Source organism: Apteryx rowi, unplaced genomic scaffold (genome assembly GCF_003343035.1).
Source record: "Apteryx rowi isolate R43461 unplaced genomic scaffold, aptRow1 scaffold_423, whole genome shotgun sequence".
NCBI classification, from domain to species: Eukaryota; Metazoa; Chordata; class Aves; order Apterygiformes; family Apterygidae; genus Apteryx; species Apteryx rowi.
In genome coordinates this window covers 568049-590458 of record NW_020450676.1, presented here as the reverse complement: position 1 = coordinate 590458, position 22410 = coordinate 568049, and the positions used below count along the sequence as shown (strand labels likewise).

The 22410-nt window shown below is 40.7% G+C and overlaps 1 protein-coding gene and 1 long non-coding RNA gene across 2 annotated transcripts in view; both read right to left on the bottom strand.

Annotated features, from left to right (window-relative positions):
* The window catches only part of SLC2A13 (solute carrier family 2 member 13), a 219549-nt gene that overhangs the window by 175952 nt on the left and 21187 nt on the right, over positions 1-22410 (bottom strand). The window lies entirely within an intron of this gene.
* LOC112971028 lies at positions 1435-10938 on the bottom strand. Its single transcript, XR_003255233.1, has 4 exons — positions 10887-10938; positions 7203-7303; positions 4768-4884; positions 1435-3633 (listed from the first exon to the last, which is right to left on the bottom strand). It is a non-coding gene; the product is annotated as an uncharacterized LOC112971028 (long non-coding RNA).

The following is a 22410-nucleotide window of genomic DNA, read 5'->3' as shown; positions in this document are numbered from 1 at the left end:
TGAAGGAGCTGCTTCTCACAGCTCTTCCTCACACAGCTCTCTTCACTACAGTCTTAGCCAGGGTTACATGACCGCACCATATCAGCACTGACCTGGAGCACAGGCAGACAAAACCCAAAGAGATGGAGTGTGCTCAGGGCCCTGACAACAAAAGAGTTGCAAGGGGAAAAAGTGTAACTGGCATATTTTATGCCCTACTTGCCATATATCCTCAAAGCTGGCTGGAAAAAGCACGCTGAATATCCTTCAGACAGGACTCAAACTGCTAGGGCTGAGAAAAGAGGAGTCAGCAGCAGAGTGGAACCAGCATTTGTAATTCAAGTACACATTCCCTTAGTTGCAGCACATGGTAGAACCTTTTTGCTTTCCCTAACTGAAGTTAGCTGATGAAGATAACAGCTTCTCTAGGTTAATCAAAAATTCATTCTTACTTTTATGATCTGGTATCTGAACCTATGTATTGCTCTGAAATCTATCAATGAAGGTCATCTGACCAGTATTTTTAAAATTTACCACTATTTTTTATATTAAACAAGATTCTGTGTATCAATAAAAGTCAATCTCCCTTGGGGATCTGTTTAACTCGAACAAAATGCTACAGGCCAAATATAAATTGTCATTCATCCTCCAGCATCCTGGACTACTAAAACAAACACAAAAGTGTGTCAAGCAGTTTTATCAGCTAAGTTCTATAAACTGTTTCATAAGTAGTTTTGAACAAGGAAATTGCTATAGATCTGTGTGCTATAATCCACTGCATCTGACATTTGGAAAACAGCAACAGAGATTTGGAGAAAAGTGGTTATCAAGTTTTGACTGTATGAGGTAACATTCCTTCTGTCTAATACTACTGACATTGAAATTCTACTAATCCTCAACAACAAAAACATCTCCCTTAGTTTAGTGGAAGTGCGGTGCTACAGCTGCTGTTTTGATACCAACATCTGTCCACGCCTTATGGAGATTTTGACTTTAAAAAGAAAGCTAACCTAGCATATGCCAAATGCTGGAACATGAACAGTATTAGTAAGTGGAAAAGCATTAAAAGCTGATTACAAATTGTAATATACAAAGAATGAGAAATGTCAGGTGAAGTAATCAACTAAAAGAAACAGCACTGAATTCTAAAACATTACTACAAATAATGAATTTGGAATATAAAGCCCTCAGACTTTCAAGGCATGGATGGTTACATGAGCCACATGCAGGTTTGGTGGGTAAACTGAGTATTCTTAGAGTCAGGACCCACAAGCCAATGCCAGAAGACAGCTCTGTTCATGTGGGCTTCCTTACCCAGATCAAAGGACCTTCACAGAGGATGGAGTAAAATCATGTTTTAGAAAGCTCCCTAATCACATTTTAAAGTCCCTAGACAGTACAGGCATATCTGCAAACTGCTGCAATCCTTACCTCATGTGTGGAAAGCCCCATCTTCCAAATTCCAGGTTCCAGCTTGAACTTCACCTTTGAGCTATTTTGCTTTTGTCTAAAAAACCTGAAGACTTTGTCACTACCAGATCTCATTTCCACGTGTAAGCATTTATACAACATAATCAAATCACCTTTACACCAAGCTCCTTAAATTTCATATTGGGAGATTTATTTTACACCTTCTGGTTTATTCTTCTGGCTTTAAGCACTATGTGTAATCACAAAGCTTTCATTCAATACACATGGATGTATTTCTTCATGTATACATGTTTCTTCACTACTTACATTCTGACTCAGACCGACAGGTAAGAATTAAGGCACCAAAAACATGTTGGAGTCAATATTGCCAAGAAGTTGCGGATAGGCATACCTACAAACTTTTACAAGATTTAATTGTGAAGTAAAATATTAAAACAGTTAAAATAATCCAGCCCAAAATAGGTCCTCTTGAGCATCTATCCAGCACTTTGTGTCTAACAAAAAAGAGATCATGAAATTGAATATCATACCATCATACACAAGTAGATGCCCCTGACTGTAAATCCTTCTCGTGTGCTTGACTTCAGCTTTTAAAACAGTTCTTTTGAGTGAAAAGAGTGAGAAAATCTACTGAGTTCAGATGCAGCACTTGTTATGACATATCAGTAGCAAGATTTGAAGCCTTGAACCACTATCATTACAATTGACACCCTTCAAAACTACCTGCACTAGCTGGTTGTTATCCCAGATGATCAGTATGGAGCTCCCATTGCTCCCAGGAGTTTGGAGTGAGACAGCTCAAAATAGTGCCTAGGGGAAGGTAGACAACAAACTTGGGACCTATTTTTACATTTGTCTCAGTTTTAGGGGTAGAAAGGATACCCTGCACCTATATCCAATACCTTTTAGCTTATAGCTTAACTCCTCCACACAGTACCCTTTTTCCTTTCCAAGCCCCTTATTCAGTATAGCTCTGGCAGCTGCTCATTCTTCCTGGTAGGCTGGGAACCAGGGATGCTGCTAGCTTGTGCAACATGAAACCTTCCTATGCAGTTGCCAAAATTATCCTGAGGACTGACAGTGAGAGAAAGGAAACAGAAATTAACAGCTTTTATTTCCATAAGTGATGATTTTGGATGAGGCAGAAGAAACTTCTGAAGCCCAATGCTTCTCCCCTGCTGAACATCAAAGACCTGTCACAAACTGAGAAGTTGTGAGAGCTTCTTAAAGCAAAGGCAGCATTTGCCCTAACACCTTAAATTTGTTGTTGCTACCAATCTTCCCTATCTTCACTCCTCTTCCTACTCCTTCCCCCTTTGGAACAGGTTGCCCAGAGAAGTCATAGAGCCTCCATCCCTGGAGATATTCAAAAGCCGTCTGGACAGGATCCTGGGCAAACATGCTCTAGGTAATCCTGCAAGGCAGGTTGGACTAGATGATCTCCAGAGGTCCCTTCCAACCTCAGCCATTCTGTGATTCTTCCATAATAAATGGGTTAAAACATTTGGTCTTTGATCCTACAAAGCATTATATTTACACTGAAGTCACTGGGATGGTCCTTGTCTTGATGCATCCACACTGTCTGCTGTTCAGCGAGTACTTAAGCAAAGACTCCCCAGTAACAAGTATTCAGATGTCAGAGAGCTCCACCCACAGAATACAAACACAAGCACCTTCCAAGTATGTAAATCCTCCTCCTAATCTCCTAAAGGAGATTCACAGTGCATTCAGAAGGTAGAGAAATCTGGCTCTTGCGGTCAAGCTGGGGAGTCTATTACAAATCATAGGACACTTGTAGGATGACTTGATATTGTTCAATCTCTTTTATAGCAGATAATTTCTAATTCATTACTTTCACTGATGGCTTATCAAACATCACAAACAAGCCAACTTCACAGAGAAACACTGTCTGGTTTGGATTCTTTCCAGCTATATGGAGTCAACACTTTGCTGAACTTACAGTTCACATGCTACCTTTTTGTAACCTTGCTCAGCTTCTTACAGACAGCTGCTATTGACAGTTAGTCCTTGTTAGCCTCAGGGCATAGATCCAACACTTACCCTGGGTTCAGCTGCTTCCCTGCACCTCTGTAGACATCTTCCTACCTCCTGCATAGGACTGGCAGACAAAACTACTGCTGACTTCACATAGCTACAGTAAAATGCCTCAGGAAGAAAAATGGGCTCTCAAGTATTATGCCCACAGTCTGTGAATACAGTGACCTATAATGAAGAAAAAAGACAGATAAAAGAAACCTATGTAATTTTTTTCTTCAGGATAGAAAATATCAAGAAAACTTTGCAAAGAGTATTTGGTCTTAACTATGCCACCCAAGATGTGGATCAGCCCACTCCACTCCAAAATAGCACACTGTGCTTATTAATTGCCTCATTTTCTGAACATTGAGAGCCCAGAGAAACAGCTAGGCTGTAAGGTGCAAGCATACCATATGGCAGTCTCCTGGGAACCCAGGAAGACTCCTGGACAGGGGCGGAAATGCCAGCGAATTCTTACAGGAGCCAATGTTTGAACCCCTGCCAACAAATGCCACAGTAAAGGCATCTGTAGTGACACACAGTGCACCAGCCAGGCATCTTCATCTCAGGGCCTGCATTGCATCCCCCACTGGAAGTCCCTGCATGCTTTTCCATTGCAGAATGACCACTGGCTTCCACAACCCAGTACTGCCTGGGCTTTGCTATTTGGTGTACTTGTATGAACACTTCTGTTGAAGAAGCACAATGAAAGCAAAGGCTGGGATTGGTATTGGGATGGAAATGTCTGAACAAAGAAGGGTAAATGTTCTGATGAGTGCTAGCATGACTGCTACCTCCCCAGTACAGCCTAGTTTGCCTGCTCTGCGAAGAAATTGCCTATTAGCCCATCCAGAGATGTGTAAACATCTGGGTAATAATAATAAGCTTCTCCCTAGAGGAACACCTTTCCTTATGACCACATGAAGGACCTAGAGAAAGCCCCCACCTCTCCAGTTCCTGGCACAGAGTAGTCAGGCTTTCCCATCCTGTGAGCATAGCCATCATTGTGCACTGCTGGAGGAACAGCCTAGCTGGAGGCTGAAACTGGAACCACTTCCAGATTTTCTGGAGTGGGAGGTAAAAAAAGGAGTGGGTGATCACCACTGAGCCTGATGGTTTATAAAGATGAACAGCAGGCAGGAGAATTCAAGCTGTTGCCAGGAGGGCCATACTTTGACAAGCTACAGACAACTCATACTCCTGTGCAAGGTGTGCAAATGTACTTGAAGTCCATAAAACCACTGGGAGAAACTACTCTGCCATTCCAAAAAGGGCTCTAGTCTAAGCTGATCATTAGCTATAGGGAGGAAGTAGAAATACCTGCTCTGCAAGGATGCAGGTGCTGCAGGTCAGGACCAGACGACTTGCTTGTCTTCAGCTTTTGCAGTTTTACAGTTGTACTCTCAGTTGCTACAGGTTTATTTTCATGGTCAGACCCTAGTGGTAGATAGGTACTGGTTATCTGATAGAAAGCTAACACAAGCTCCTAAGCTCAGTCTTCAGTTTGTCTGTGCACAGATGCTACAGAAGTTCTTAGAAAGGGATCTCAGCTTTTTATTTTCTTGAGGAATGAAAGACCAAAAGGAATCACAGGTTACAGTTAATTTGAGGCTGACTTTCTGAGATCCCATAGAGCCAGTAGCCTCTTTGGCAGCAGCACGCCTCTAGGGAAGAAACAACTTGGAGAAAAAGGCAGCACCTGGTAGCAGCCCTTATTTTGGCATGTTCCTGTTAAAGATAGCAAAGAGGTGCAGGAAACATTCTTGGGAGCTTGACCTTTTTTCTGGGAAAACACAGGTATCAAGGATAGATGCCTCTCCTGAAAAGAATCTGCAGTAGCATTTTAGGTGCAACCTGGAATCATGAGCTACAACCTGGCAAATAGCTAGCAACTCTTCGCGTTACAGGCGTAGAGGCCTGTCAAACAGAGAAGCCATAGCATTGCTTCAGAAACTTAAAACTGAAGCAACATGAAAAATAATAATAATGTTTTCAAGTCACAGGAGTATCACACAGGGCTCAGAAGAGACTCAGTACTATACACAGTATGGAAAGAAGGCAGTCCACTCACTGGGCTTCAGGCTAGAGAATAATCCCTAGCTCTGTTTTGCCTAGCAGTACAGACATGGGGCTTCTGAGTGTCCATCCTCAAAAGAAATTAGAGCCAAAACACACTGTATTAAGGGGCATTCTTACCCTCACTTCCCATCACATTTACACAAGTTGAAATTCCACAACACCTATATCTGCAATGAAATGTTTAATAAGTTTTCAAATAACCACTGGCTAAAAAGCAATACAGGCTGATACCCAATCTTTTTCCCAAGTCAAAGGACCATTTTGAGGCTATCTGCTTCAAAATAGGGGCATCTGACTGGGTGTCCCCAGTGCAAACAGAACTAGACCACTGCAGATAGCAGTAGAGAACAAACATTTAGGACCTAGGAACTCTTTATCAGACATAGGGCTGAGAAGTATAGTCTAACTCTGCAATAATGTGACTCTGGGAATAAGATGCTTTTCTAAATAAAAGATCTTTAGCTATTTATGGATAAATGTTAATGAATATCTTGCAGAAATGACTATCTTTTGGTTTCAGTTTCTGATCACAAACTAGTTGCTTCTCAAAATGACAGTCTCAAAGGAATCTGGTATCAAAGTGAATTGCTAATGTGGAAAATAGCCTGTGATGCAAAGGAATTAAACATTTCATGAAAGAAAACACGAAAATCAAAATAAGTGGTGGGAGTTGATGTACAGTCAAATCTTCATGCCTAGAAATAGGAAATTTCCCACCCTACCTAGTGGGTGCCCACACAGGTGGGTAAGAGCTATCACAAACAGGATTTTGGGGAATCTTTCCCTGGACCCCTGTGATGCCAACATAACCCACAGGGGACTATCCTGATCACTAGCCATCCCATGGGGAAGAGTAGTCTACCTCCAGTTAGCAGGAGGAGCAAACCATATTTCCAGCTTTCCAAACAGCATGAATTCAAATGGCAGGGACAGAATCATCCCCAAGGAATTTCAGAGACCACGCTTATTGCACATCTGGGGAAGTGCCATCAAGACATGGCCTCAAGATCAGGAAGATATTTCAGAAGTTTGCACCTCACAGCTCTGAACAGCTGATGCTGCAGTTTCTCTTGTACCCAGAAGGGTACTAAAACAGAGCACCATTTTGCCTCTATACAAAACCCTGCTGAGCCCACATCTTGAGCTCTGTGTGCAGCTCTGGTCCCCACATCTTGGGAAGGGCATAGTAGGATTAGGGAAGGAACAGAGAAAGACAACTAAAATGATGAGGGAGAGAGCAGCTGCCTTATGAGGAGAACAAAAGTGTTGCAGGGGCATATGAGCAAGGCTTACAAAATCATGAAGGCATAGGATAATTTAAAAGCAAAACTTACCACCAAATCTTTCAATACTAGAATTATGGGACAATCAATGAAAATAAGTTTAAAATATAAACTGTTTACATGAGATGCAGTAAACTGCTGGAATCTGTTGCCACAGAAGGCCATGGAGGCAAAAGGTATAAAACAGGGATTATACCAATTCATGAACAACAGGTCCATAACCAGATAGTGAAGGGAATAGGCAGGAATTTACCTTCTAACATCCCTAATGAAATGAATGGGGTTATTAGGGAATGAATGGCAGAAAGCCACTAGAATCATGTGTTCTCCCCAAATAGCATCTCCAATTGCCAGAGACAAATCACTGGTCTGACCCAGCAGGGCATTTCTCACATTCTTGGAGACCTGTTGAGATGTTCATGAGCTTTCTGTCAGGCTCCAATTGACTCTTAAACAGCATCCAAAAAGCAGGCAAAGTCTTTGCTGGTGCAGACCTTGAAGAAAGAACAGACTGAGTTCAGAATGGGAGCTTATTCCCTTTTCACCAAACAGCTGCTGTGGAAGCTAAAAGTCCAGCTCCCAGGGACCAACTTCAGGGACTCTAAGGAGAAAATCATCAAATTAAGTGGGAAACAGGAGCTCGAGGAAGACCAGGATTTGGGGGAGAAATATGTGCTTTGCCTGTGCAGGGCACTGGAGGCAGGGGAGAGCACCAAAAGACAAGTCTAGCAGTGGTCACACTTTCAGACAGGTAAAATGCTGCCCAGCAGTGTAGTTAGAAAATTGGGCCCAATTTCAATTTTCCACTAATTGGTTCAAATAAATATAACAAATGATAACAAAGATGTTACTTTTCCCTGTATACCTTGTCTCTTCCTGTAGTCTTAGGTTCCCTCAGGTATACTGTCATCACTGAACCAGTGCTTACACTAGTAACTTGTTCAGAGGTCACTGATATACACAGTACATTAGCATTCATATTCAGGGCTGTTTTACAAAACACTAATTTTTTTTTTAAAGTATCTGGGAAAATATTGTATTAGGGCAGATAGGAAGCCCTAGATCAAAAGGTTGCTTGCGTCTTTCTTAAACTGAAGAGCTTTTGCAGTTATTGTATCGAGCAAGCTAATCTGTGAAACAAGACAAGCCAACCAAGCTGACATCCAGGGTTGCCTACTCTGCTCAGGACGAATCAGTGACAAATAGTCCTACTCCTTGCACAGTTGCTCTTCCAAGAGCCCTTTCCATCATCCAGGTGGTTTTTTGTTTGGGTTTGATTTTTCTTTGTTTTCAAACTGTTTCCCTGACTGTTTTTCAGCAGCTACTTTTCCTTTTTCAGCCTTTGTAGCTGCAGGTCCCAGGCCTGCCAACCCCAAATAACCAGGCTGTCAGTACCACTACAGAAACTACATTTCCTTCTGCTTTCTCTCTGAGCCTGTCATGGTACTTTTTCATAGCCTTTTCACAGCTACATTCCTCCCCTGGCTGAGCCACAGGCTACAGCCAGAAGCTACTTTTAGTATTCTGAGTCATTTTCTTCAGCAGTGATTAGCTTAGCCTAATACCACCACAGCTGAGCACTTGCAAGTTTATAAGGCCAGCCCATCCTCTGATGCACCTCTTTTGAGCCAAGACACTTGCCTGGCTCTTTAGCTGAATTTTAGATTCGCAGAAATATGTTTATAATCATGTTGTGATATAATAAGTATATTATATTTGATACTGAACTGAATATTTATTTCACACTCTGGTAATATTTATCAATCATTAACTTTTATAAAGAGGATAAAACACATATGAAAGGTAATAAAAATAGAGACAAAGATAGACAAAGGAAAGTAAATCTCTAAAATAAAATGTAAGGAAATGGAATCCATAGTCTTAATCCAATCTCATTACTTATTTCAAACTGCCTAAGAAGTCCACCCAAATTACCTCTATTATGTGTTATTACTGAAGAAGTTTTTTTCATTGCTGTTGCTAGGGTAGCCACATCTGCAAACCCTTCTTTGGGCTGAACATTAATATTCAGTCCTGAAGGAAAATGTGCTTAGTCACTACCAGAGCTACTTGAAACAGATTCTACATGGTATCTACTACCCCAAAGTATATTTTTCTTTAAGCAGTGTCAGATGGAAAGGTTAATTTTACAGCTGACATCTCACTTATTGTCTGACTTGTCTGCCTGTCCTTAACTTGGACAATGCTGCAGTACATGTGCACCTGTGTCCTGACAGAACACACACAGGGGGAAACAGTCCAGTACTCAGCAATTTTATATGAAGCCCCATATGCATGCTAAATACATTTTGCTTAGCAGCCCAATAAATGCTTTGTCTTCCATACAGCTTTTTGGTACTTAAATCCTCTGTTGATCCAGTCATTTTATATTTACACAATACTTTGTTATTTGTCAAATGTTTAGTACTGGCTATCAGAAAGTCTCAAGGGTTATTTTAATCTCATGGCAATTAAGAAATACAGAATGAATTAAGAAATTAAAATTTACGGAAATGCCTATACAGGAAAGCAAACAGTTTAAAAAATGCCAGTTTGCTATGGAGAGTGAGCAGCTGTTTGAAAGTCAAAGGCATAAAGATAGCAAACTAAAGAAACCTGAAAAGCTATCTTTCATTGCCCACTTTTTAATGCACAGCCACAGCCTGAGCTAGTTTAAATGCACAGGAATGGTGTGCAGCGCAAGTCTTTTCCATCTCACTCCAAAACAGATCACCACATGGAAAAAAATCATTGACTAATCAGGACTGCAAGATGATTCAAAACATAGTTTCACACTTCTGGTATACAAATTGATGTGGGTAACATTTACCTTAAAATAGCTCTTAGATTTTCACCTGCTGTTTAATAGACTTTCTTCTGCCATTGGTAGATGTTTTAGATGACTAATTTTACGCCTCCAAAGAATAGAATTAAGAAATACATTTTCCATAGCAGTAGTAGCAAAGATACAAAGTTGTGCTGCACATTAACGGAGATAGGTCTACTCACACAGCACATTCTTGTGCATTCATGCCTCTCAGTGCAACACCCTAGGAACACAGAAAGCAGCAAAGCAGTTCAACAGCTGAAAGAAAACAGGATATAAAATACAGGTCTTGGTAGGATAACTCATCTGTATTCTCTAACCTTCATAACTACTCCAGCTACTTCTCTACCAGTTCTCCACCTATGATAGAACAAATGCAATTCACCAAGAGAAAAGGGGATATATGTTGCCTATTAAGCTTGGAAAAGACGACTACAGTAGAAATGTTTGCATGGCTGTAAATGACCATGCCTTCAAATGAACAGTACAAGTCCTATCAAGAATACACCCTAGAAATTACCCGGATGAGAAAGGGATAGGAAGGAGAAAGGAATGAAAAAACTAGAACATAAATTAAAATGCTCTCAATTACATTTTTGTTTTAGTATTATCTCTTGTATGCCCAATCAAAAATATTTTCTAATATTAGAATGGGATGCTAAAAATGAGTATTTTTCTGTCAACAATAAGTGGGTGATGACATGAATATTGAATATCATTGAGTTGTTCAAGGTAATATGTACATCAGCAAAAGTACTTGTGTGTGATTAATCTGAAGAATAACAACTGTCACACTCTGAGCTTTAACAGTATGATTCACTTAGCATCAGGTGTTACCAGACTGTAACAGCAAAAATATGACTGGCCTATATGACTATTAATATGATTTGAATCTGACCTGCTACAAATATGACTGGCCTATATGACTATTAATATGATTTGAATCTGACCTGCTACAAATGGTATTTACATAGCATCCAAGAGACTATGAATGAAATTATGCAATTTAAAAATGACCAAAAATAAATGCTTTTTTTCAGACCATATGTTGTGTGTGTTAATGCATCATTAACATCTTTGTGCTCCCTGTCCGACAAGTCCTGTGCAAAAGCATTGGCTTCATTATTTGAGATCTTGTATCATATGCAACTGAAAATCCATCAGTTTATATACTTCAAATATCCCTGAATCAGACCTTAAATTGATGACAAAACACCTCAAATAGAAAAATTAAACTTTCCTTGTAATACTTATTCTAAATATGGCAGATGTGTCTGCAAGTACTGGATTCTTCCACAACAGAAGATTGATCTTTTGATTTATTTCCTTTCTCCTAATCAAAGTCACACCTGAGAACAGATTCTCCAGAAACATTTCAAGTGGGTATGGTCAGAAAGTCAGAGCTTCCAAGGAAATAAGAAAAGTCCTAAATAAATGCAAGCAGAGACAGGTGAAACAGATACCCAAATTTGGGAATATTGTAATTATATCTACTTGGATGTGGTTGGCTTTACAAAGGTCAGCATTCAGCCACAATTCAAACAGGGCTATAAAATTATTTAGAATTTTGACAGCCTCAGATCCAACAGATATACAAATTCAATGTATGCATGAGATATATGGGTCCAATCTCAACTATGATTGATTGTTCACTCATAAGACTATTACAAGCCAACTGACATCTTACAGAAATTACGTTCTAGCCAGTTCGGAGATATCTCAGTTCACTCAGCCAAACCAAATGTTAGCTTCTCTCCAAATAGTGCAATCAGTAATGATGAAGATATCATCAGCTCATTGCTAAGGCAGCATACTTTGTGCTCAGCATCATATGAAAATCTGCCTTTTATTCAGGACAAAAAAAGCTCAGTTGAGAGATGATTTCACATCTAGCAAAGGACATTCAGTGACAAAGTTTACAAGTGTTGCACACAAATTCATTTAAGGAAATCTAGATTAAAAATAATCATCTGGAATTCTTAGTCCTATGTTGCTCATGTTGAGAAATAAGACTGAGTAGATTTGTACCAGGACTCAATGCATCCGCTCTTAATCAAGAGATTAAAGAGCTTCTGTTACAGAGAGCTTTCTTTCATTAACAGAACAGTAAGGAGAAAGCTGACAATATATTCTCCAATGCTCAGTATTGAATCAGAATCTAAAAAGACAGGCTGCAGAATTAACATTCTTTTAACTCCCCAAACAAAAGACAAGCAACTTTAAAGTGTGTTTGGGTGGGAGCTATCTGTATTCAATGCAGCTCAACCCATTCTGCAATATAATTCATATCTCAATTCTTGTTACAAGTGACTTCACAACAATTCAGAAAGACTTTTTTTTAAATAAATACTGCAAAATGCAGAACTACTTCCAAAACAGTAAACCTTAGGCTCTTGCCCAGAAAAAGGAATTATAGTTGATCATCTGAAAATTCTGCAAGTCAAAGCACTAAGAAAGTTATTTTCTTCCTCTGAGGTTTCCTTCACTGGACTGAAGAAGTCAGCTCAAGAAACAAAACCACTTGCCTACCAGAAAAATGACTCTTCTATCCACAATAAACTTGTTGTTTCATTACAGGCTAGTTTGGCTAGTAAAGGTCTTGAATTCTATTTTGACATACATGGCCATGAATACTACTATCAGACACTTACATCTTGTAGACAAACACTTTTAATACACCATCCCTGCAAAGTAGGCACTTCCTCTTCTCACTGAGTTTAGCTCCATGATAGAGTACACTCTGGTCAACTTTGGGCTTCCTTCCAAAGGTGAGGAGGGACTCAATGACTGGTGAGACCAGGGGAGAAAAGGAGATATCATTCAAAGGTTGGAAAACTTAGAAATTCCCATTCTTTATCCCTCTAGGTAAGCAACATTTTATCACAGCAGCTAAACAGCTTCTAGGTATGGGTGGTGGTGCTTCTTCAGCAGCAAGATAGATAACAGGCTTTGAAAACAGGTTGCCTACCTTAGTACCGTAAGGATAGTCCTTGAAATGCTTGATCCAGTGTCCTATAAGACTAACTTTGTAATGAGTTGAAAGATAGAATTAAAACCCAAGGAAAGCCACAATCTTCATCCCATCCACAGCAAGCTTCTAGTATCAGCTGCTGCATGGCTGAGGGCTTGTACCCCACTGATCAGCCTGATCTGCTGCTGTGCTGAGTTCACTGGCTCACCAACATAGAACAATGGATGCTCTGTTACCTCAAGGATGAATATTATATGCTTCTTAAAATTGCTCTCGCAAGAATAGAGGAAAGCAGAAAAATGTGGTTCAAGATGATGAATTCATGGTGAAAATGTTTTTGAATGATACATTTAACTATTTAAACACTTAATTTACACCTACAGGAAGGAGAAAAAAAACAATCAACACTTCTGAGAAGCTAAATGTCTTTCCAAACACTTTTTTCTTCTTTCAACTGATTCAAATTACCAAAACATCTGAATTTCTCAAAGCTGGATAATTCTAGCACATTGTCAGCCAAAGTACCCAATGCAATAACAGTTTTTTTGATCAAGCTGAAGAATAGCTCAGCTTACAAATGTCAAGCTTTTCACCTGCCTAAAGGTCCATGTGCCATTGTACCAAAACATGATTTTGCATCAAACCTAAAGTAGTTTGGCATCATGAAAGTCACACAAGGAAGAAGTGGAACTTTCCAAACAGAACTTGCTATTATGCTTTGACTATGTCACATAATTTTAATATGTTTATAAAGATTCTAGTAAATGTTAATGTTATGCTATCTATTATGGAAGTGTTACTTATGCAGCATTTTCAAGTCTTCACTATATAAAAATTTTGCTTTACAAGCAATTCAGAGTCCAGCAAGAATAAGGGTAATAGACAAAGTAGGCTAGAATTCCCTTTCATTTTGGTTTAATGGCATAAAATCTTAGACTAATTACTACTGATTGGCCAGTACCCTTTATAGTATACATTGTTTTTAAAATGCAAGTTAAGCATAGAAAATAATTACACACACTGATGGGTGGTTTTAACAGTCTCATCATGAAAATGGAAAGGTTTCTGCAGTTCTCCCAGTCTTCTTTGTTTGACTCTAATAAAGCAAAGATGTAATTGTTTTCCCCAGCAGTAGGACAATAAACAACAAATATTAAAAACCTGTTTACATAATCAAAAGATAAAAAGAAACAATGAATAGCTCTTAAGGGGAAGCTATCCAATCATTTTCTAATTAAACTCCTAGCCCTGAAACAGTTCTGAACTTAGATAATGAGAACAGTAAGGCTGTTAATTACTTTTTATTTTCATGACAATTGCAAGATACTTTGAGCATACATGATACAGCTCCTCCTACAGTATTACTCTAAAGGCACTAGGAGGACCTCTGTTCCTGAAAAGGGATTAATTACAACCTCATAGCTGTTGAGGAAGGCCTAGTTTACTGGTTTTAATTTAGAATTTTTAATAATTACATGGAAGGTATGAAATATATCTGTACCACAAACATAAGATTTATAAGATTTATTGCCAGAAATAAAATAGTCCTCCTATAAAACAAATTTTAAATATTTCTTGTTATTGTAATATATATTTTTATATATTTATTTATATATATATGTTCCCACTGTTGCTCCCCTTGTGCATATACATTATGTGTTCCCCTCAAAAGAGAGTGGTGATGGCTGCAGGTGAGTTGACCTGCCAGGCCACTACCACATACCTGAATGGATATATAATGAGGTATATATATTTATATACAACATTTTTTGTTCAGAAGAACAGGATGCCTACTAGAGGTAAAGGTAACATTTTGTAGAAACCTGGCTTAAAATAGCCATTCTTTACATGTGGCTTTTAATAGTGCCTTTAATTCATTAGAAATACATATTAAAGTGTATGTGGTTAGGTTCCAAACACTGCATTACAGTTACCTTAGGTTACATCTACACTGCTAAAAACATCTTCCCAGGGAGCAGTCTCCCTCTCGCAGCTCATGTCTACACTGCACACTAGTGATCCCTAGCTCAGTAGCCATCCTATGGTCTTCTCACTTACACATTTCTCTTATAAGACACATGCACTATGTTCACCACTTGCCTATGTCTCATCACAAAAGCAGATACCTCAGAGAGCTCCTACCTTGGTGTAGCACTCTTTGCAACACCTGCATGCGCTGGTCCCCATACTTCTACATCAGCTGCATTTACTGCTTGTGCTCCTGCCAGAGAGCTTCTGACATGTTCTCTCACCAGTTTGTGGCCCTAGCTTTTTCCTCCAGATGGGACTACCAAAACTGCTGCACAGACCCTAGGTTTTACTCCAGGTTAAGCAGGATGCCCAAGCAGTCTGTTCAGGTATGTGGTACTGGTACAGCAGACCAGCTCACCTGAGCCATCACCATTCTATTTCTGACAGGAACAGCTCACAAACACACAGGATGAACAACAGGAACAGAATGTTCTGGATATCAAGGTACCTCTTCAACAATCTTTGTAAGGAGGCCAACATCTGCTATTCAGCACTAACACACCATCTTCCAGGACCCCGTGCCAGTGAAGATGAGTGTTACCATTGTCCTACAGAGTCATGCCATCACTGACTCTTACAGGCCAGCAGGGAAACCCATTCATCTTTGGCATGTCTGCAATGAGCATGTTTGTGAGGGAAAGGTGAGTAATTTGAGTGCTGGCTTCGCAACCATATGCAACATAAGTTTGTGCAGGCTCTACCAGCCACAGATTCCTCAGCTGCATCAGGGCCTCAACAAGAGTTACAGCCCATTTGGTATCTCCCACAAGGCTCCTACCAAGAAAGGAGTTGCAAAGGCTATCTCCCCATTACCCTACAAGTCTTAGAAAAACACTGAAAAAGACTAATATAGTAGCTGCACTTCACACACCAGAGTCTGAGAATTCCTCTTTACCAGAAAGGTCCAGCCAGGATCCTCTTCCCAGGCAGATATCAGTCTAGCCAAGAATCTAGTATCACTCTAATGCTTGGCAGATACTGTGCATCACGTAACATGGTCACACAGCCATTCACAGATGCACTTCCACAAGCCTCACCACCTGCAGGATCTTGACTGGAGAGTACATTTGTCAGCTGACCACACCACAGCAAACCTTAAGGGATGGTGTGAAAGCTAACAGCCCCAATCCTGGGTATTGCTGCTTCCCCAAATATGCAAAAGTTCTGCAGCAGGCCCTCAAAGGGTAGTGGAACCCCACCCTGGGAGAGCTACCAAAGGAAAATATTACCATTTCTTCAGAGTAAAAGGGCAATGCAACCATGTGAAGAGCCGTCTATTTGCACAAAAACCTGAAATGCTGAGAGATGCAGGTGTCAAACAGAAAAACAAAGACAGTTTCAAGGCCCAGCTCCAGGTGTAATTTGTACCTTGAAAACTACCAACTCTGAGGCTGGCATTAGTAACTGTCTGCCAGCCATGAATTCAGCAAGGAATCCTGAGACTCCTGAGATTATATTTCTGCTTACATTCAGAGGCAGCAGACATTGCTACAGAGATCTGTAGTTAAACAGTGAACTTTGAACAAATTGCCTGTGTGACTATTATATACTAAAACAGGCTAGAATCAATTCTCTGGCCCTGAGGGCCTGTACCACCACACAGCTCATGTTCATACAACTAAACAACCCCCTAGAAATGGCCTCATTCATACCACCTACTGGGAAGAGTCCTTTGCTTCTGTTATCCCCTATTTGCAACAAGGCCAGGGAGTTTGCTTGCAATTAACTGACTGATCAACCACAAAACAGTTAAGGGAGTTCTTGAACCTGGCTAGAGAAGAAGGGAGACAGGAAGAGAAAGGGCACGAGATCAGGAGACTGAGCCAACATAGTAAGTGCAACAGTCACAGAAGAGCCTAAAGCTCTCTGGGTGAATAACTGAAGAACAAGAAGTTCAGACACTGACTGAGACAACAAGGCATCCCAAAGTGTGACACTTGTCCCAAGAAGAGAGACATCCCCCATTACCTAATTCATACTTTAAAAAAAATACACAGTTGAAGTTTCATGTACTTTAGTGGCTACCACTGTGATTTGCAGGGAAAAAAACCAACATCACCATAGCAGAATTGCCACATGACCTCAAAGACCAAATCTGTCCACATGAAAGAGTCTGGCAAACTTGAGGCCAACAGTAAGATGCAGAATCACCAGAGACTTTTCTCACTCTTAGCCTTCACTTTGTCCTGCACACAAATGTCAGTATAGGAGAGGTGAGTGCTGTGCTCCCATTTCAGTGACATCAAGGAGCAGGAACCACTGGCCTTTGCCAGCCAGGCAAAACTCTGACAGTCTTCTGTCACAGCACAGAGTTAATAGCTTTAAAAGAAAGTTTTCAAAAAAAAGTTTTTATGGTCAATCTTAGGTGTAGACAACCACCAGCTAGATGCTGGTGTTCCCATGCAAAATGGGTACCCATTCCACGAGTTAAAAGTATTCTCTGCTAGCCTAAAAAAATTCAATCTGCAAGGTGATGCACAAGCTGAACATCCACAGGCTCCAAGCACTGTGGATATACCTGAGAAATCTGCAGTGCACCTAGATCCTTAAGTGTACCATTCACCTCTCTCAATTAGATTAGACTGGTTCTATTATTTCATCTGTTTTGGAAGCTGATTTGCTAATAAGAGAATGAAGTGGACTGAGGCTGACCAGAGTCCTGCAGTGGATATCTATAGTTCTTTAAATTAGAAAAAAAAAAGTGCTATTCAGAAAACAAAAAGCAACAGATATTAGGACCATGAATGATGACTTCGATTACTTGGGAACTGAAGGAACCCAAATGCCACTCCCAGCAACAACATAATCTTCCTGCATCCTACCTATATGATGGCATCAGTTCTCTTGCCTCTGCATCTTCCATCAGTGCCCAGAAGAAATCATCTTGTGCAAGTGTTGCTTGGATGTCTCCCTCAGTTCTTTGTCACTTGCTTTTCTAATCAGTCTCTCCTTTGGTTAAATAAGGCCACAGAGAGACTGTGGGTCCTCCTATCACTCAGCTTGATCTTAGTCAAGCTGAACTTTCCCCAAAATGGGGAAAACAAAGCTCTGTTGACCTGTCATTTTGTCATGTGTCAAGACAACCTCTTCCTCCTCCTCCTCTAAGAGTTCTTGAAGGAGTTAATTTGACAAACATATCTACAAATTCAAGCTCAGCTGTACTTGGGACACACTATTCCAGCTACTCTTGCACACCAGTCCTGAAGATACCTGACCAGGAAGAGCAAGTCCTCTAAACTAAGTGAACCCTTCTTTACACACCTTGGAGTCAGTAGATATTCTCCGCAACTCTTCCAGCCCACAGATTTCACACACTTGTAGATCCAATTTGCAACATCTGAAGAACCTGGCTTACCAGCCCATCCTCTGGGAAGTCAGGAAGGAGTTAACAGATTTCAGTGGGTAAAGCAATTTTTTTCTCCTCAGCCAAACTCTCCTCTGTGGTGGCAGCACTAAAAGAGCTGAATAAGCAGAGAAAGGGTGCTTCTCTGAAGATATATTTCAAATGTACCGGATGCTTGGGACATTGAGCAAGAGCTGGAGAAAGGGAATTAGAATCACTCTTTGGTTTCAGAACTATCACACAACTGAGTTTTGGGCAGGAGAATTTAAGAAGGAGAAAGAAAGTGAGCTGTTTATATGCAGGTCAAAGGATAATGCTCAGAATATCAACAGTATAAAACTGTATACAATGACAGTCTTTGCCACCATCTGTCTGAACAGATTTCTGTGTTGAGCCTGGTTCTGGCAGGAAATAGAAAGCTTAGACAGGGACCCTGATATTAAAACCTCTTCTTAGTCCAGAGCTGCACTTGAAGTCTGTTGATGAGCAGAAGAGGATAGCCTTCCCTTGCAGAATGTCATTGCATTGTCCTCTGAAATCAAAGATGCTGTAACTGGCAGTATGCACACAAATGCATACAAACATTTGGCTTCACATACAAATCTAGCTAAAAAGCCCAGATGTATGAATTTTCCATGTTGACTACCTGTGTATCCAGTAACAAGCACCTCTACCTGCTGAATTGCCAGTATTTTTAGTAGTTTCTTTACTTCAATATTAGTCTTAGCATTATCATTACACTTACCCATTGCAACTTGAACTGCTCTGCACCACTACGACTTGTCATGTGGCAGTAATTCTCAACCACTAGCAACAATTTCATACTACTTAGACTGTGCTTGTTTCCTGCTTCAACTAACAAGACAAAGCTGGTTCTAGACTTTCATTCTAGATATAAGCTGGCCCAGATATCATGGCTGCAGCTCCTAAAAAATAATTAGGTTCCACAGCATCACCACTGAAAATTTTATTCTGACATCTGGTGTGCAATATGGCATGTGAAAGACAGCATAAACCTGTCCAAAAAAACCCCACCATTGCAGGTTTACAGGAATACTTCAAGAACATGAATGAAATGTGCACAGCACAATATACTTGCATAACATTTTCAGTAGCCATCCACTGTAATTTGCCCATAGCAGTTGTCTCATATGCTATACCACTGCAATATTAGAGATTAAATTAAAAAACAAAAATCAAAATACAAGTGCAGCTAAGCAAGCAAACATAACCAGAATTCACATGTGCTCAGAGAGCCCTGTGGTCAGGTTTTCTGAGTGGCAAAGTATTAGTGCTGGGCCCACCTGTACACAGCTCAGGATATCACTCTGTTGTCACTACGCTTGGAGACAGCAGCTTTGTTTGGCCATAGCCTCTCCATTTCAGAACAAATTCTTCTCCCTATAGCAGAGAGGCAAAAGGAGTTCCAAAAATTGCTAGCATTCATGGAAATCTGAGCAGACCACTGCTTCTTGGGCACACACACCCTACATCAAAATTCAGAAAGCCTTTCAAGACTTAAGGAATATCAGAACAATGTGCAAGAATGAGACTACTGGTGAGCACTATTCTAATCATCACAACCAGACAAAATACAGAAGAGATATTGCTGTATATAATGTAATCAGGCTTGTTGATGAAGATCAGTTAACTGTTCAGAATAAAGAGAGTTCAGTAATACATTGTATAGATGTTCTCTACATCCTTGCTCAAGTTTTCTCCAGTTTATTTCAGTGCTGGTCCTTGTGAATGGGAGAGAAAGATGAATGTACGCAGGAAGTCACAATGGGAAAGAGGGGTTACTTTCCATCAGTCAGTTTTGAAACATGCAGCTCACATGAACACACATACTGGGGTGTGTGCATATGCTTTTCAACTGAAAATGAGAACTTCTCACTTCTGTGGTTCTCAAAGACAGGACTCACTTGCCAACATTCCCTAAAACATAACGCATGGATAATAACCCACATCAGTGAGAATCAATGCCTTCTCCTGCCTAACCTGGACCAACACTCTAGGGATCAAAAAGCTAAGAGGAAATATATAAAACAGTCTTCCTGATGATGGTATCAGGTAGAAAGCCAACTGACATCCTGGATGTTGGGCAACCTGAGGGCAGAAGACTGGTCTTTTCAGTGTCACCAACAGGTCTCCCTCAGAATGACTCCAAGCCTGGCCAACAGATTCTAAATCTTCTGTTTCTGAATCTCCTGTTTTTCTGAAGCTCAACCACTGTCAACCTGTAGACTGTCCAGGATGGAGGTGCTTGTTGCAGCTGATCTGGACAAGGGAGGAAACTGGAAAGGAATTTTGTCAGTGTGTTAAAAAACACAGGTAGAGGTGGGGGCCATGCAGTTGAACTAAGCATGCACAGGGAAAGGAGGACAGGAATAAGGAACCCTTTTCTAATTCTGTCTTCAGGCTGAGACAATAACCACCCATTACTGCCCAAGACTTTAGTCCCTCTAGGACCTGTCTCCTAGACAGGCATTAAAAGGAATTCCTGCTCCAGTGAAGCTGGATATACTATTGCTGCCTCTGTTAAAGAATATGTCCAAGATCCACCTGAATCACAAAACACATCTGCCTGAGCGTTGCACACCGAGACAGGGTGAGCTGAGACAGTAGCTTCATAAGCTTTGTATGCCTTAAGACCCTGAGCTGAGACAGTCCTTTATAGGCTAGATGTCAAGCAGACCTTATTCCCTTATCGCAGGGCCAAGCAACTCATATAGTTACTATCATTATGTTGCTGCTAACCAGGATATCAAAAGTCACATAACCACTGATTAGAGATAGCTGTAAGTTTCTAGTTTTATGTGAACATTAGGAATCATGTCCATCCAGTTAACTGATGTCCTTAACATACCTTTAGCTCCACAGAAGGGGCAATAAGCAGAACATGTCCTCATGAAACCATTAACAGACTACAAAGCTACCATATGCTGTCTACACTGTTTTTGCATAGGCAAGAAGTTAGCCTCACTAGGAGAAACTTTTGACAATTTTCTATAAAACACTGATTCTGCTGAGCAGCACTGAACTGCTCATTCTTAATTTAACAAATACATTTCACCTAGTCAGAGATGGAAGTCTCTGAACTACTTGTAAATAGTTCAAGCTTATGGACTGACACATTTATTCCCACTTCTACCCCAGTGGATAGATACCATTGATATTATTGACATTTCAGATCCAAAAGGTGTTTTAGGCTTAGCTAGCTATGTTATAAATATCCTCTCATCCCTACAAATGAGTGTGCATACCCTCCTGCTTCATTCCCTCATTGCTTAGTCTCACTAAGCCATCAGCACTATTTCTCCACATGGTGATAGCTTCCATCTCCTCAGCTGCACAGAAATTTCATGACAAACTTCTCCCCAGCATTTGCACAGTAGGTGAAATTAAAGCCTTGAGTGCCAGATTACAGCACCACACAAACGAGCACAAACAGACCTGCCAGATGTCGAGGTTTGATCTGAGCAGTCCAAGCTTCAGCTCCGTTTCCAAGAATTTACATCTCAGGAACATCCTGAGCCAGAAGTGCATCTTTGTATTTGTGTTTAACAGCCTGTCACAGAGGAGTGATGCGCTTCACTCACAAGAGAGAAGCAGCACTGTTTATTGCGGTAAGATAGTGACTTAAAGTTCATTCATAGATAAGAATGATTTAACAAGGTTCAATTGGCAAGGTTCACTCCGTTATTTACTGCATGGAGGACAGGGCCAGCTGCAAGTGCAAAGGAGACCCTCCTGTTGAGTCACGAGGTTTAGAAAGGATCCCCTTGCTTTTCAAACTCCTTTGAGAGGAGCCTGGGTGCAGCTGGATCCGATCCTAGCCTCAGACTTGGTCAACGGTTTATGTCTAAGGGATTATGTGCACAGAGATATAACTCAGAGTTTTGCAAAGTTCACAAAAGTTCAGCATTCTATTAATCACTTACCAAGGATCTGTCGCGGGTAAGGAATCTCTCAACCTCGAGGAGTAACCTTGAGAGGCATCCCTGCTCAAGAAGAGGTTCTGCAGTGCAGCCCACTGCCATGCAGGAGAGCTCAATGGGCTCTGGGCTGTCCCCTATTTATGAGGGGGGAGATGACTGACTCAGTCGTATTTGCATGCTAGACAGGTCTTAGCTGGCACATGCTCAATTAGCCCCTGCCTACGTGCTGTTTACAGGGAGATCAGGTAGAGGGGGAGAGAGCACATCAGTGGGGGAAGGAGCACACCATCACACTGCCCTTCAGAGATTTTTCTTCCATAAATTAGCCTAATCATTTCAGGAACCCATGTAAGTCTTCACCATCCACAATGTCCAGTGATGAGCAGTTCCACAGTTGAATAGCACAATATGAAGAATTATCTTCTTTTGCTTGTTATGAACCTACAACTGGCTAGCTTCATTTTACACCCACTAATTCTTGCACAGGA